Source organism: Vombatus ursinus, unplaced genomic scaffold (genome assembly GCF_900497805.2).
Source record: "Vombatus ursinus unplaced genomic scaffold, bare-nosed wombat genome assembly UNPS02014832.1, whole genome shotgun sequence".
Classification (NCBI taxonomy): Eukaryota; Metazoa; Chordata; class Mammalia; order Diprotodontia; family Vombatidae; genus Vombatus; species Vombatus ursinus.
In genome coordinates, this window is record NW_020954610.1 from 75,542,932 (window position 1) to 75,559,212 (window position 16,281).

Consider the following 16,281-nt stretch of genomic DNA (forward strand, 5'->3'; position numbering starts at 1 on the left):
ATCTATCTATCTATCTATCTATCTATCTATCTATCTATCTATCTATCTATCTATCTATCTACCTATACATACGTATAATTTTTCCCCTCCCACTACCCTAATACTGACAAAGGACTCATGTGTTACAAATATCATCTTTCCCTGCAGGAATGTAAACAGTTCAACCTTAATAAATCTCTTATGATTTCTCTTTCCTGTTTACCTCGGCTTTATTACTATTTCCAGAGCAAAAGATAGAAGTGGGAGGAGGGAGGAAGAGAAGGAAGCTCAGGGTGGCAGTATAGAGGGCCAGGAGATAGCTATAAACAGTAGTATTGAATAGGAAACATAGTCCTTGTGGATTTGTGTTGGCCGATTTATTTATCAGGGCAATATGGCCCTAAGGTGGTGGCTTCAAAACTAATTGGATCATATCACCTAGGGCATGGTTTTAAGAAGGCTGGTGAATGAGGGAGTAAAAGGTAAGGAGGGAGGAAGGCCCTGACTTTCCTCCCTTCCTCCCTCCCTCTCTTCCTTCCTTCCTCCCTGGGTTTAAGCTCTGTCTCTGATACATACTAGTTGTGTGATCATGGACCTATCAATCACTTGACTTTTCAGTCTCCTAACCAACTCTCCAAGACTATAAAGTATATGTGAATATACCAATTTACAAGTGAATGGCCAATCAGAATTGATGAAAGGAGCACCATACCAGGCATGCTCTACACATTTGAAGTCATAGGTCAAGTTTAAATATTTGTATAATTTTACCATAATTTATCTTATCTTGTACAAATGTTCTTAAAATGCAAGTGAATTACAGATATAATTTTACTTTGAAAAATATTTTCATGCTACTATATCTATTTTCTTTGCCTCATGGATAAAAAAATAACACTGTAATAATTGATCCAGATTCATCAATCAAACTATTCTTAAATTATGGTCCTTCTTTAAACAATTGAAGGAACTGAATTATGGGATGTATCAGGCTACAAAATCTGACCCATTTTGGTGGGGGGGGGGCAAGATCAAGTTTAAAAAAAGCACATCTTTTTTGAAAGAAAAGATTCCCCAATTTTATACTTATCTAGAATGTATATGACTATAGTTAAGAAAGATTATGAAGGACAAACCAAGAAGCTGCTAAACTAATGGAAAATGTTAAAGGATATAGCAAATGGGTAGCTGAAGGATACATGTTTTGTGAAACTTCCAGCAGACTTCCTCACCTCTTGCGAAGATGAACTCCAGGCTTCCTGAGATGGCCTGTATGGTGCTGGGGTTCCATTATATCTGAGAAGTCACCACTCCTGGGCTCAAGGGTTTAAATGGTCTCCAGAATTCATCCTACCTTGTGTGTGTGTATGTGGGGGGAAGGCAGGGATAACATGAGGCACCATGCTGGTTGTGTCACCTTTCTGGGTTCAGTAGAAGATTTTCTAGCCAAAACCATAACCAATCACAGGATTTTCCCCCTGCTGTTAGTGGGAAAATGAGAACTTAAACCTATATTTCCTGATCCATCACACAGAAATCTGTTCCCTGACCCACTCTGAATCATGAGGATTTGCTGATACAGCTCTCCTGAGAAGGAAAATAAATAAATTGGTTAGCTTTTAGAGATAAATGCATATGTATGAACACATTGTTTGTGCCAAAAATTCAGTCATTTTAGTTGTGTCCAACTCATTTTGACCTCATTTGTTTTTGTTTTTGTTTTTGTTTTTGTTTTTGTTTTTTGGCAAAAATATTGGAGTGGTTTGCTATTTCCTTCTCCAGCTCATTTTACAGATGATGGAACTGAAGCAAACAGGGTTAGTGACTTGCCCAGAGTCACACAACTAGTAAGTGTCTGAGGCCAGATTTGACCTCAGGAAGATGAGTTTTCCTGGCTCTAGGTCCAGTACTCTATCCTCTGTAGCTGTCCAGTGCCAAGAATAGTTACCTGAAAATGTCCTCTTTTTTCCCCTCAGTAAGATTAGATACAGTTTCCATGTAGACTGTTTTCCACAGCAAAATATCCCCAATGAAGGGCCCTATAGCTACCAGTTGGCGGTAGTGGTGGTGGTGGTGGTGGTGGTCGTCGTCGTCGTCATCTTCTTTTTCTTCTTCTTTTTTCCTTCTTCCTTCTCCTTCTTCTCCTCCTCCTCTTCCTTCTCCTCCTCCTTCCTCTCTTTCTCTCTCTTTCCCTCCAACCCCCCCATACAAGAATGAATTTAGTCCTGTGCCATTAATAGGTTGGAATCAGGAGAATTAACACAGATACCTAGGCATGGTATATACACTGAGTGTCATCTGTTGACAGTAGAAACTGAGCTTCAGAAGTACTGCCTGCCCAAACAAATTGTGGTACATGAATGATAAATACAGAGAAGCAATGAATGATCCACATTAACTGATGCAGTGAGATAAGTAGAGCCAAATTTAAAACTATATACACAATTACAACAATTATAAATGGAAAGAACCAACCCCCACAAATAAAAAATGAATATAAAATTACAAAGAAAAACTATGACTCAAAAGAAGGTATATGAAAAAAAAATCTCTATCTTGTTGCAGAGGTGGGAGATCTACAAGTGTGGTACATTGCATATAATTTCAAACTTTTTCAATATATTTATCCATTAATCTGATTTTTTTCTTCTTTTTCTTTTATCCTTATCTTCAGAAAAATTATAGGGGATGACTTTCTGGAAGAGGAAAAGGGAGTTATCCTGGGAAAGAATATGGTAATGTTAAAAAAGAAATGACGTCAATAAAAACTTTTAAAAAGGCTGGGATTCTTATAATCTAGCCACTGCTTAGATCCTTATAATTGAGACAATAGCTTGCTAATGTTCAGACTCCTTAAGAGTGTACCCAATACGACAGATGTTCTAATAAACCTTGTATTTGGCTGGAAAAAAAAAACTTAAAAAAAAAGTGCTGCCTGCTATTCTGACCATCAGCAGTTTTCAAGCAATGGAATAACAATTTGATTAAAATCTTTTAACATTTGTTCCAGGCATCATGAACTACAACAATGAAAAACCATCTTAGAGATCTTAATTCTGTTCCTTTTTTTCAAATACAAGGAAAAGAAAAAGGGAATAGTCCGTGAAACTATTAATCTCTATTAAAAACAGCTTTAAATAGTTCTTTTGTTTGTTTTTTAAATGGGTCTTTCCTTTGTTTGCTTTTTCTTATATTTTGTTTTGATACTGGGCCTCCCTGTTTACCCATGGCTGTCTGGCTTCTCCTCAAAAGTCTCCTTCAAGGCCAAAAGAAACCTGCTCCATTTCCAACCTGGGATGGTTTGCTCCTCCTTAGGTAGCTTGATAGCCTTCAGCTCTCAGATGCTCACCATACTGGACTTTGTGTGATTACCCAATCAGCTCAGCCCACTGAAGCTCTGAACTTTTGAGTTCAAGAGACCCTCTGGCCTTAACCTACTCAGTAACAAGGATTTTAGGCAAGTGCCACTACGCCTGGCTCCAGTGTGTTGTTTTCTTAAGCATGTTATGAAATTTAACATTCTAGCACTGCCTTGCAAGTTTATGTCCCCTTCTAAACTTTCTTTGGCTCCCTTTTGTGTGTTTTTAAGAATTTCGTTGATACTCCTTTCTTTCATCTCTTTTCTTTTGTATCACTATCACATCCTCCCCCATAACTCTCCCAACCCCCTATCCAAAATTAAAACTCTAGCTTATAAAAAGTAAGTGTAGTCACATAAAACAAATCCACACATTGGCCTTTTCTGAAAACGTAACTCATTCTACACAATTCTAGTCCACTATTAACTCTCCCAAAAATTAGGAAGCACTTTTTTTTCTTGAGTCATTGCATTGTTTCAATCTCCAAAGTATTCCAAAGTCATTTTTCTTTACAATATTATAGTCACTGTACAGTGTCCTCCTGGTTAGACTCACTTTTCTCTACATGAGTTCATACAAGTCTTTCCAAGACATGGGAATTTTTAAAAACAATCCTTGACACTCCTTATCCCTTTGCCTCACAAAAGCAAAGTTGAAAAGCCTTCAGTGATAATTCTAGGAAAATAGAACAGTAAAGAGAAGAGAATGTCTCCTTCCCTTGCCTCTTACTCAAATGCTCCCTGAATTCCTCTTGGGGTTAAAACTTCTAAAGTACCAGGTTTGAATTCCCTCTTCTACCCAATGTCTATAAAATTGCCTTTAGTGCTCTTGGGCCAGTATCCTTTTTTTCCCTGCTGTGCATCACTTTTTCTTGTAATTTAATCTAATTTTTTCAATCAGTAAAAACCCACCTACCCCACCTCCATTGAGAAAGAAAGAAAAACAAAACCCCTGTTACCAACATATATGGTCAAGCAAAATAAATTTCTTCACTGACTGCATCATGTATACATGTACGCATGTGTGTATTTGTGTGTATATATTACACATACATATTTTGTTGTAGTTTATTGATTTTTCAATCTTGCATGAGTCTTTGTGACCTCATTTGGGATTTTCTTGGGAAAGATAGTACAGCGATTTGCCATTTCCTTCTCCAGCTTATTTTACAGATGAAGAAACTGAAGCAAACAGGATTAAGTGACTTGCCCAGCTTGTCCTAGCTAGTATCTAAGGTCAGATTTGAATTCAGAAAGTGAATCTTCTTGACTCCAGGTCCAACACTCTATCCACTGCACCAACTAGCTGCCCGTGCACATGTATACATGTATTATATATGTACATAGCCACACACATTATATATGTACATACGTTTACCACTTTGAGGTATAGTTGTACTTCTTTATGTTTTTAATAGAGTATTTTGTTTCAATCTATGATTTCTCATGACTATAAAATAATACTTTGATATTAAAATTCAAGTTGTTTTTCCTAGACATATGCAAAATTTGTTGTTCAGATAGTTAAATTTAGCTAATTTTTTTTGTCTTGGAGTTTGAAGCATTTTTTTTCTGGATTCTCTTATTTATGGTTTGTTGTCTAATATGCAGTGGTTCTACTCAGTTTTTTTTTGTATTGTTTCCTGTATCTTAGTATTTTTTTTCTTTTTTGATCTGTCATGTTCTTCTGAGAAACTATCTTCAAGTTAGCTCTGTGCAATCTGTCTTCGAGGTCAGCCACATTAGTTTAATTTTATATTCATTTTTACATCGTTGACTTTTGCTTCTCTTGCCAGATTTTCCTCATAACCAATCTTTTTTTGTGGTGTAAATCTATTAATCATGCTTTTACTTCTACAGAGATTCTCCTATGTGCATTGCAATGTTTTTTTTTCTAACTGAGCTTTCAAAATTTTTTGTTAGAACTCTAAGTTCTGTCCTATATTCATTCCTAATTTCTTCTTTTATGGATTTTATTTCTCTTCTGAGCACTTCTGGAGTGTTTCATTGTTGCTTCATGCTCTCTAGGGAGTCCACAGGATTCTGTATTTTGTCAAGCATTTGTTTACTTTCCTTTGTCTTAACCATTTTTGTTGAACAAGCTTTGTATTCTCCTTGAGAATTTGCTTTTCCTTGTAGTTTTAGGATCTTTTCTCTTGTATATCTACTTGTTCTCTGGGCTTTAATTGATCTTTATTTTCCCTTTGAAATCTTTGGTGTTTCACCCTATTTTGTACCTCTCTCTCTCTCTCTCTCTCTCTCTCTCTCTCTCTCTCTCTCTGTCTTGTCTCTCTGTCCCTGTCTCTCTCTATCTCTGTCTCCGTCTCTCTGTCTCTGTCTCTCTCACTCCCCCCTCCTACTCTCTCTCCCATCCTTTTATTCACTATCTATTCCCTCCCTATTTCCTGAAGAGTACATCACCGATGCTGGATTACAGGCTGCTTCATTCTCTTTGTGTGAGAGGACATAAGGTTTGTCAGTCATGGTCTCTACACAGAATTTCTTCTAGGAAAAAGGTTCTTAACTTTTTTGCCTCATGGACCCCTTTGTCCCTCTGGTTAATCCCATGAACCTCTTCTCAGAAAATGAAAGTTTTTAAATGCATAAAATAAACTATATAAGATTATAATGGAAACCAATTCTATTGAAATACAGTCATAAAAATAGTTTAAAAAAAACAAATTCATGGACTCCCTGGTTAAGAGACCCTGCTCTGGAGGTAGAGGATGGGTCCTGGCTAAGTTTCTATTCCCTTTTCTTCAGGTTTTTGTGTGACTATTCACCATGGCATCTTGTTCCAATTCTTCATTCTGTTTTTTAAAAAAAAAATTTTCTTCTTGCCAGGACAATGTCAGTTTTTGCTGCTTTTTTGCAGGATCAGTTTGAGGATATTCTAAGTAGACTCTCTATAGCCTTGTGGGTTCCTAACTTAAGTCTAGGCCCCAGCAAAATAGTAACACATTTTCAGCTCCCCCGCTTTCTTTCTCTTTTCATTATATGTAGCTGAATAGAGTCAATAACTTGTTGTTCTTTAAGGCATGCAGATAAAAAGAGTAAGAATAGTGTTCTAGTAGAGTAGGGTTTGAAGGACCTGAAAATGGGCCATAGGTACAAGCTCACAATTTAAATTTGTCCCAGGATTGAATAAGTTCTCTTTTTATTAGAGTTCTGTATTAGTCCATAGTTTACCTTGTCAACATTCTGTCTTCTTTCTCTTGTGTGTAAGATGGGTGTCTCTCCCCCCCCATGTAAGATGTAAATATACACATAGATGTCTAAATGTATACACAGGAAACTTTGGAGGAGGCACTGATAGATATCTCTAGAATCTTGTCTACTCCTTTCCAAGAAACACTGTGAGTCCTGCTTTGAGGGGAGCAGGAGAAACTGACAAGAGGTTGGCCACTCTGCTCTCCTCTGAGAGAGTGGGATGGCAGACAAGAATTGTACCTAACTGCTTCCTCTAAATATTGCTTGTGTAGGGCATGATTTTTAGATTCAAACCACTTTCTTGGATGCTATTCTGTTTTTTTTAATTAGATTTTCATTTATTTCATTAAATATTTCACATTTGTATTTCTTTAATTTTTAATATTCGTTAAAAATTTTTGAGTCACAAATTGTTTCCCTCTCACCCCTTCCCCACTGATTGAGAAAGCAAGCCATATGATATCAATTATATGTGTGAAGTCATGCAAAACATATTTCCATATTATTGGCTGCTATTTCTTAGAGATGGAAGGAATATCAAGGTTATAAGGTTATACCTATAGTTTTGATTGTTTTCCAACAAATTCGAATTACAGAAAAGATTGTCACAAATACTGAATAGTAAGTCAACTCATTTATCCAAGCAGATAGCAAATAGTTAAATCAGAGAAGTTCTATAGATTAGAAGAAGATACCAGATAATACATGGGTGAATACCATCTTTAGATGGGAGGAAGTTTCTCAAGCTAAAGCAAAAGAGAGAGACCCTGATCTCATACAAGGGGAATTACCCAAATTCTCTAGTGAGTCAAGCTGCAAATCAGGGTCAGTTGAAGAACTGGCTTTGATGATGTTTGCCTTTTCCAAAGTTTTTTTTTTTCTCTTTTCTCCCTGGAGTCCATCTGTACATGACGTCTCTTGAAATAAGAATCAAATATGCCCTTTCCAAAACTCTAGAGCCAATTCTGCCCCTCAGGTAGGCAAACAGCATTGAGCCATTATTCTCTCAACCAATTAGGAGGATCTTAAGCAAAATGTTCCAGGAGTATATGGAAACCCTGGTTACATGTGGATTTAGCTATAATTACTTTATATCTGCTTCATTATCCTTTTTTGGTAGGAGAGGAGGAGGGTTAAAGAATTGAGAAGTTTTAAAGTGACTAATCCTCCATCTTGCTAGTCATATAACCTAGGCATTCTTTGGCATTGACTTAATAATAAAGTAAAAAGGTGAGGTGATTTGCTGAATATGTCAGGTCAGTGATGTTGCTGAAGGCATGAAGAGAAAAGATCAGTTTGGAACAAGTACAGGATATTATGACTATGGCTCCCAAATATGTTTCAAGTAAGAACAATTCATCACTGTCTTAGACAAATGCCATATCAGAGATGCAGTCTCAGCTGCCTGAAGATGGACCAACTTATCACAGACTCACTTGGGCCAGAAGGCTATACCCTGCCTCCTCCTACACTCCCACCCCTGCCCAGCCAAAGAAAAGATATCAAATATACCAAGAGCACACTTGGTACATGGTGGGGAGAAAATCAATATGGTTCCACTGACTGACTTTCCAAGGGTCAGAGTACCAGAAAAGAGACACAAAGAAATGGCGACATCAAGGAAATATCTCAGGAATCTCAACAATAAAGCCAAACCGTTGTGTAATCTTGGATCTGTGTGTGGCCTTTTCCTAACCAGATCTACCACAAAGCTCCTTAATAACAGCTAGTCTATTATTAGCAAGAAGTTAGTGGTAAGTTCAATTTATCCTATTGTGATTTATTTATTTATAATTTTCCAATTTATCCCTTTCCCACTTTCCTTGACCATTTTTTATTTTTGTAAAAATATTCATTCATTCATTTTGTTTGATCAGGGTGTTTTGTTTTGTTTTGTTTTGTTTTGTTTTGTTTTACCCAAAGTAATCTCTGGTTGTTGTCTTTATTTATTCTACATTTTGGAGGGTGATCTTTATTTTTCATTTCCAGTTTTGGTCATTTGATCTTTTTTTTTTTTTTGCTTAAATTTGTTAAAGGCTTTTCAACTGTTTTATATTTTAAGTTATTTCATTTAATAATTTAATTGGTCTCTTACTTATAATTTATACTTAATATAATATACCATATAATCAACTCATAAATTACTATGATATAACAAAACATTATACAATATAATTTATTATTTACAATACATGTTATATATTATGTTTATTTTACTGATTTCTCATTTTATTTTTTGGGTTTTTTTCTGGTTGCTTTTGTTATTGATTTTTAAGTTTTGTTAGCTTAAAACTAACTCATTAATATTCTCATTTTCTGGCTTGTTGATTGTAGATAAACACGTCTCTCTAAATACTGCTTTGTGTTCCAGAAATTTTGATTGTATTTATATTGTCATTATCTGTAACACAAGTAACTATTGTTTCTGTAATTTGTTTTTTGATCCAATCATTATTCAACAAGTAATTTTTAAATTTTTCATATATGCTTACCTATATTTTTAATATATTTCCTTATTGAATGATATTTTCATTGCAATATGACCCCCAAATGTAGGGCTTTTAACGCTGGCAAATTTATCTGTAACTTCTTTGTATACTCAAATATGATGCAGTTTTGTGAATATTCTATTTGTCTTCATCTAAAAAACATTTTCTCTACTTTTCCCATATACTTCTATCTATTAAATCACATTTTGTCAGTTCTTTTTTACAAATATTTTTCTAGTTTCTCATATTCTACTACTGGTATGCTTGAATCTCCCACTATTACAGAGGTCTACCCAGTTCTTTTTAACTTTTCCCCTGTAAATTTACTATTTCATTAGGTGCATAGATGTTTAAAATTAATATTCTTCCATTTCAATGGCATTTTAAAACATAATTTGATTCCCTTTTCTATTCCTCTTAATGCTTTCTATTCTGAAATCATCTTTGTTGGTTTTAATCAAAGATAACAAATTTTATTCCTCTTATAACTTTAAATTGATGTGTGTATTTCAATATTAGATGTTACCTGCAGAGAACTTATTAGTTGTTTCTTAACATATTAAATAGGAATAGTTTTTCTTTCTTTTTTAGCAAAATGTATTCAATTTACATGCTTGGTTATAATTGTCAAATGACTTATCCTTTGCCATAGTTGGTTTTTTTTTTAAGTATCCATTTTGTTTAAAGCTAATACTTAAATTTCTTATTTCTCTGATAGCAATACATTTCCAACAGGGGCAATGCTAAACCAAGTTTCTACATTTTCTAATACAACTCCTCCTTCAGAGACATCACTAGTAAGACACTGGGAACTCTCTTTGTTTCTTTTTCATATGACCACATGGCTGCCTGGCTTCTCTTCAGAGGCCTTGTAAGAGGTCCACAAAAATCTGCAGCTTTTCTGGAGTGAAATACTTCCTTCTAGTCTTCCCATGTCTCACTGACAGTGTCTCTGAAGGAGGGACTTGCACTCTTAAATTTCTCTATTTTTAAAAATTTTTCTTCTGTCATAAAAAAAACTCCACACACTTTTGTACAGAATTTTTGCTTAAACATTCCACACACATCTGCTTCCTTTGACAAAAAAGAAAAGAAATACAACTTTATTTTTCATCCTGAGAGAGATATAATCATAGTTATAAAGAATCTATTTATTATAATAATTATTTCGATAACTGGTATTTGTTCTAAAGGGTGCATGCTCTTCTTAGTTTTGCATTTTAAGAGTTATTTAATGTATAAATTTCTCAAATTCATATAAAATTTTAAAGAACCACCACATTTTGTCTAAGAAAACATTTCTTAGCTTTGCTGAAAAGCTGCTTTGGGGATAAAGTCCCATATACCTTAACTTTTGGTATATTATATTTCAGTTCCTTTTGAAATTTTAACTTTTGCTATGTGAAGACTTTCTTCTAGGAAGAGTTGAGAAAACCATCGCCCTACCATTTATTCCAGAAGTTTACAATGATGTTTCTAGGTAAATCGACTTGAGATTTATATCTGTTGGTATCTTACAATTACTGTCCATATGTAATATGTCCTTTTTTCTGATATTTATGTGAAATGTTATATGATGTTCTCAAATTATCCAGTCTTAAACTGTAGCTAGTTTTTAGTTTTTTTTTCTCTTGGAGTTTTTATATTTATAATTGTTTTTAATAGTTTAAGACCATTTTAGTTTTAATCTGTTCTTACAATTACATTACCATTTAGTCTCCTGGGCTTTTTTGAATCTCATTTTTCTTTTTTCATGCTATTTCAGGTCTTTTATTTTAAAGTTTTATTTTTATTCTTTTAAAATATTTTATTCTTACTTTTTTATTACTCTTCATATGTCTGAAATGAATATTTGCTACTCTAAGCTTCTTTAATATAAATCTTTCTGTCATTAAAAAAACTTGCTTAAGATACTTGCCATCTAAATTACAATGGGTCATATAAAAGGAATAAGGAACTTATTTGAGCAGTCATTACCATTTGACCTCAAACAACTTGAAATTGATTCTTTAGACTTACTAATTCTTCACCAAATTACTGTACCAGAATCAAACACAAAAGACTGTCTATATGGGGAAAGATTTCACATGGACAGGAAATGCCATTAAATGTGGCATTCTTAAAGGCTATACTAATGTTATAGACAAATTAGCATAAACTCTGAATGTCAGGAAAGTTTGGGAAAAATAGTTGTACGTGATGACCCGAAGTGTTTAGATAACATATAATTTACTAGTGCAGAGATTCTTAATGAGTTGGGAGAGGAAGACAGGGAGTCCATGAATATATATCAGAGGTGGACGAAGTTAGATCGGAAAAATTGCACCTTTGTTTTTACTAGTCTTTGTAATCCTACATTTTCAATTTTATTCACTAAAACTATTATTATGAGAGGGAGTCTGTAGGCTTCACCAGGTAGCCAAAGGGGTCCATGACACAAAAAAGGTTAAAACTCCTCTCCTAGAATATCTCCTTTTAATAATAAAAAATAATCCAATATATCATTAATATATTAATCTTGTTATACATTGGAGTACAAGGAAATATCCCTACAGTGAGAACTCCCTCTACAACCTATGGCTTAGTAGATAAGGTCCAAGATGTTGCTTGAAGCACATCAAGTTTAACTGACTTACCCAGTGTCATACTGGTAAGTGTCAGAGGTGGGATTTGAGCCCAGGTTTTCCTGACTCCAAACCTAGTTAGAAATCTATCTATTACACCATGTTATTTGATGATTCATTAAAAACAAAAATGCATTAGAAACTTAAGAGTCAATCCTAGGAAACACTGCCCCTAGATAAATAATAGAAACCTCAAACCTGATCCCATGAGGATAGCATCTTCAGCTTCTTTGCTCTTCAGAACACATTATCCCTTTCTCTTCTATGGCTTCCGGTGGATAAAGAGTAGTTTTGTGTTATTTGAATTTCCTTTTAAGGTCTTTCTCCTAGTTTGCAGTATTTGTTGTTCATCAGGGGAATTATTAAACTTAATTATTATGAGTCTCTGAGTTTACAGCATAAGGTTTATTTTTGGTCTTGAATTTTTTTGGTTTTGTTTTTATTTTTTTTCCTGGAGACTATGTATGGCTTCTTGAGATTGATACTTTCTTTTCTGTGTTCAAAGGTTCTGGAAAGTTTTCTTATTTCTTGAATTATGGTATTCAGATTTTTTACTTGTATTCTTTTATAAGATTTATATACCTTAAAATTTCCCTAGGCATCCTATCTTCAAGATCACTATGTTTTGCTTGCATAGAGATCATATTTTTTTGGTGTTTTTGCTTTTTACTATCTTCTTTTAGATTATTCTTCCCTTCTATCTATTTGCATTCTCAATCAGTTGTTCTCTCTTTTATTTCTTTGGTTATCCCCATGGACGTAAGTTTTTCTATTCTGCCAATTGTTTCTATTATGCAGGCCATAAATTCTGCTTTCTCAATTCTTACTTCTGTCTCAAACCATCTGAGTACATCTTAGTGCAGTTTCATGCTCCACAGCAATCTTCATTAGATGTTGAATAATTTTCCTTTGTCTTGCAATATTTATTCAGAGATATTTGGATTGATTTAGATGATCTATAGGCCATATCCTTTTTTGTTATCATTATATTTTTTGTTATTACTATCTTCCTTTTTGGATTATCTGCTTGTGTTTGAGGTTTTTAAATGACTTTTCTTCCTCCTGAGATCTTTGATAATTCATACTTTTTCCCCTTAAATTCCCCAGTTTCTAATTTTTTGATTCCTTCCATTTTTATGGGAGTTCCCCTAAGGGATGGACCTCAAGGCTTCCTCAGTCTATTGTCAATGCTAGGGAATTCATTTTTTACTATGCTGTCTCTGCCCTAAATGACTCCAGAGGGAACAGAACTTACCTCAGTTGGATATTAATCCCCTTTTCTGAATATCTACTTGTTATTGCTTGTTGTTCAATCATTCAGTTATGTTGATTCTTCATGATCCCCTGACCAAAATATCCACGGAGTTTTTTTGCCAAAGATACTGAAATGGTTTGCTATTTCCTTCTCTATTGGATTAAAGCAAGCAGAGGTTAAGTAACTTACCCAGGGTCACCCGGCTAGTAAGTGTCTGAGGCCAGATTTGAATTCAGTTCTTCCTGACTCCAGGCCCAGCACTCTGTCCACTGAGTCATCTAGCTGCCCCTGAATGTCTAGTAAAGCTCCATGTACATGCTGGCATCATGCCCCTGTTTCCTCTGTTTCTTAGCTCTCTGGATCAACATTGCCACAGTACAGCAGGGATGCTACCACTCCAGAGAGGGTACCACTTCCACTTTTCTGTACCTACACCTTCACCATGCGGAGTGGTGAATAATAAGGCAGATTTGAGTTCAGTTGCTCATGACCTCCGAATGAGAAAGTGAGGGCTACTGGTGGTTTAGCAGGCAGAGACTGCGGTAGAAACAAGAGAACTGCTGAGTGGATCCAGCAGTATAACCAGTGGGATGGATTGTCTGCCTTGTAAAAGTCTGGGAGCTGGTAGAAAAGGAGGTTCTGAGTAAGCATATTAGAAACTAGGGATTAGCCTTCTCTGCTCTTATTGCCAAGTTGGCACCTCACAAGAGTTCTACACCATAGAGACAGTTTCAATAGATTCAAGGGGTTGTGAGGGTTGAAGAAAATGTCTAGTCCTCCATCTTACTGCTCATGTTATACAGAGATCCTTAATTCTTTGAGGAATATCACTTTTGAATCCTTTAGAGATTTCTACTATAACTGAGATTGAAACAAGGGAGGATCTCTAGAACCAGGGTAAAGAGAGTGAGAAAAAACACTGACCCTCTAGTTTTCATTAACTTAGTTCGTCTTTCTAGTCAACGATTGTTTCCTATCTGGAGCCCATAGTTGAGTGCATGGTGGTAAACTAGAGTCTTACTCTGCTCACTCCCTATACCCCAGATCAGTCATAGGAACACAGAACGTTGGAGCTAGAAGAGACATTAGAGCTTATCTAGTCCAATTTCTTTATTGTGCAGAAAGGAAAACCAAGACCAAAAGAGACAAACAGATTTTCATGAAGTCACACAGGTTCTGGGTAGCTAAGCCAAGCTGACTGAAAATAATGGAGACCCTTGACAGGACAGATTACAACAGTAGTATTGCTTCCCTAGCCCTGGAAACCATGCTGCTCAATAGTGCCTAAGATTGTTTAAGCTTGCTGGTCTTCCATACCATACTTGAATTTGTCATTTACTGGAGTCCTCAGGTCTTTTACAGGCCAATTAATGGTAGGCAAGCTTCTCCCATTTTGCACTTGTGAAGGTCTTTTTTTTTTTAATCTAAGCATGACTTCACATTTATCTCTAACAAATTCCATCTTGTTAAATTCAGTCCAACATTCTAGACTGTCAAGATATTTTTGAATCTTGAATGTCATCCAACATGTTAGCTATCCTTCCTATCTTTGTGTCATATACAAATTTGATAAGCATGGATACCTATTCCTTTATCAAAAAAATCAGTAAAAATGTTTAACAATAGAGTATCAATAATAGATCCTTGGGGCACTTCTCTAGGGCCTTCCTTCCAAGTTGACATTAAATGTCATTAAGGGGCCATCTCTAGTCATCCTGGTCTATATCTGGTCACTGGACCCAGATGACTCTGGAGGAGAAAGTAAGGCTGGTGATTTTGCACAGCCCCCCCTCACTTAAATCCAATTCATTTGCAAGTCATGGCATCATCTTCCTGATGCCATGGTCCTCTTCAAGTAGGAAGGACAAACCCCACACAATAATGTCATCAATGACCATTAATGACTACTTGTTAGGTACAGCCATGCAGCCAACACTGATTCCATATAAGTACTAATGTTCACATGGCTCCATCTTTTACCATTTTGCCCACGAGAATAGCATGAGACTTTGTTCATATTCATCCTCTGCTATCAGCTCTTGCTTACACTTTGTACGTAAATCTTTTTTTAATCTAAGCTTGTTGGTAAGTTCCCTATGTAGCCACATGGGTTTCTTTGGACAAATCCCCATTTTCTATCTTATTGGAACTGTTTCACTTTGTTTCTTCTGAATTCCATTCTTGAGAGCTGCCTATCTTTCCTGTCTAATTTCCTCCATAGAATTCCATGCCTACCTCAAAAGAACATCCTAATCCTAAATCGTTCCTTTTTCTGAACCCTCTAAAATCTGCTCTCCCAAAATCTAGGTGTATGTCAGGTTATGCTGAGTTTTTTTCTCCTACATCTCAAATTCTAAGATAATAGTCACTGCCACTCCAGATTCTCAAAATTTTCATTCCAACAACCAGTTCCTCCTTCCATGTCAGAATCAGATTCAGAATAGAAATTCTCCTCTACCCGCCACCTAAACCCATGCCCCCAACTTTGGTTCCTTCACATGTCAAAGGAAGGAAAGTAAAGAAATTATTACTTTCTCTGCTTTTGGCAGGGAGGGAGCTCTAGCACATATCCAGATAACTGAAGTGTTCCATCACTACTATTTCAAGCCTCTATGACAGGCTTGGGATATGCTTCCCAAATGTCTCATTCATATCCTTTTTCTGATCAGCACCTTGTACCATATGCCACAGTAAAATCCAAGAGGATAAAAGAAATAAATATTTTAAAATCACATAAGTATAAAGTTAGAGGAGAATAGGTTATACTTGTCACAAATAAGGGGAAAAATTAATAGTCAGAAGCAGGATAGAAGAGATTATAAACAACAAATACTTTTATGTATATAAAATTTTAAAAAAATTTGTGCAAAAAAAGCAATGCAGCAAGAGCAAGAGGAAAAGATGATTGAAGAAAAAAAATTTGTACTAAACATCTTTGTTAATTACAGATGACACAAAAAATAAGATATATCAATAAACATTTATTTTTTTAAATCTGTTATGAATTTGACAAACAAAAGCTATAAAAGCTTGACACAATGCCACAAGGTAAAAATCTATTTCCCAACACACAAGTAGCTAAATGACAGAAAAAAATGTTTTTCAAAAGAATAAACACAAACTACCAATAACCATCTGAATATTCAAAATCTTTAGTGTTCAAAGAAATGCACATTAAAATAACTGAAGCATCACAAACTTTATGAATTGGCAAAGATGGAAAAATTCAATGATTTAGTGGCTGTAGGAAGACATTCATACTAATTCATTGCTGGTAGAGCTGTGAAATGGTCCAACTATTCTGAGCAACAATTTGAAATAATCAAAGGAAAGTTACTAAACTGTTCACTCCCTTTGACCTACTGA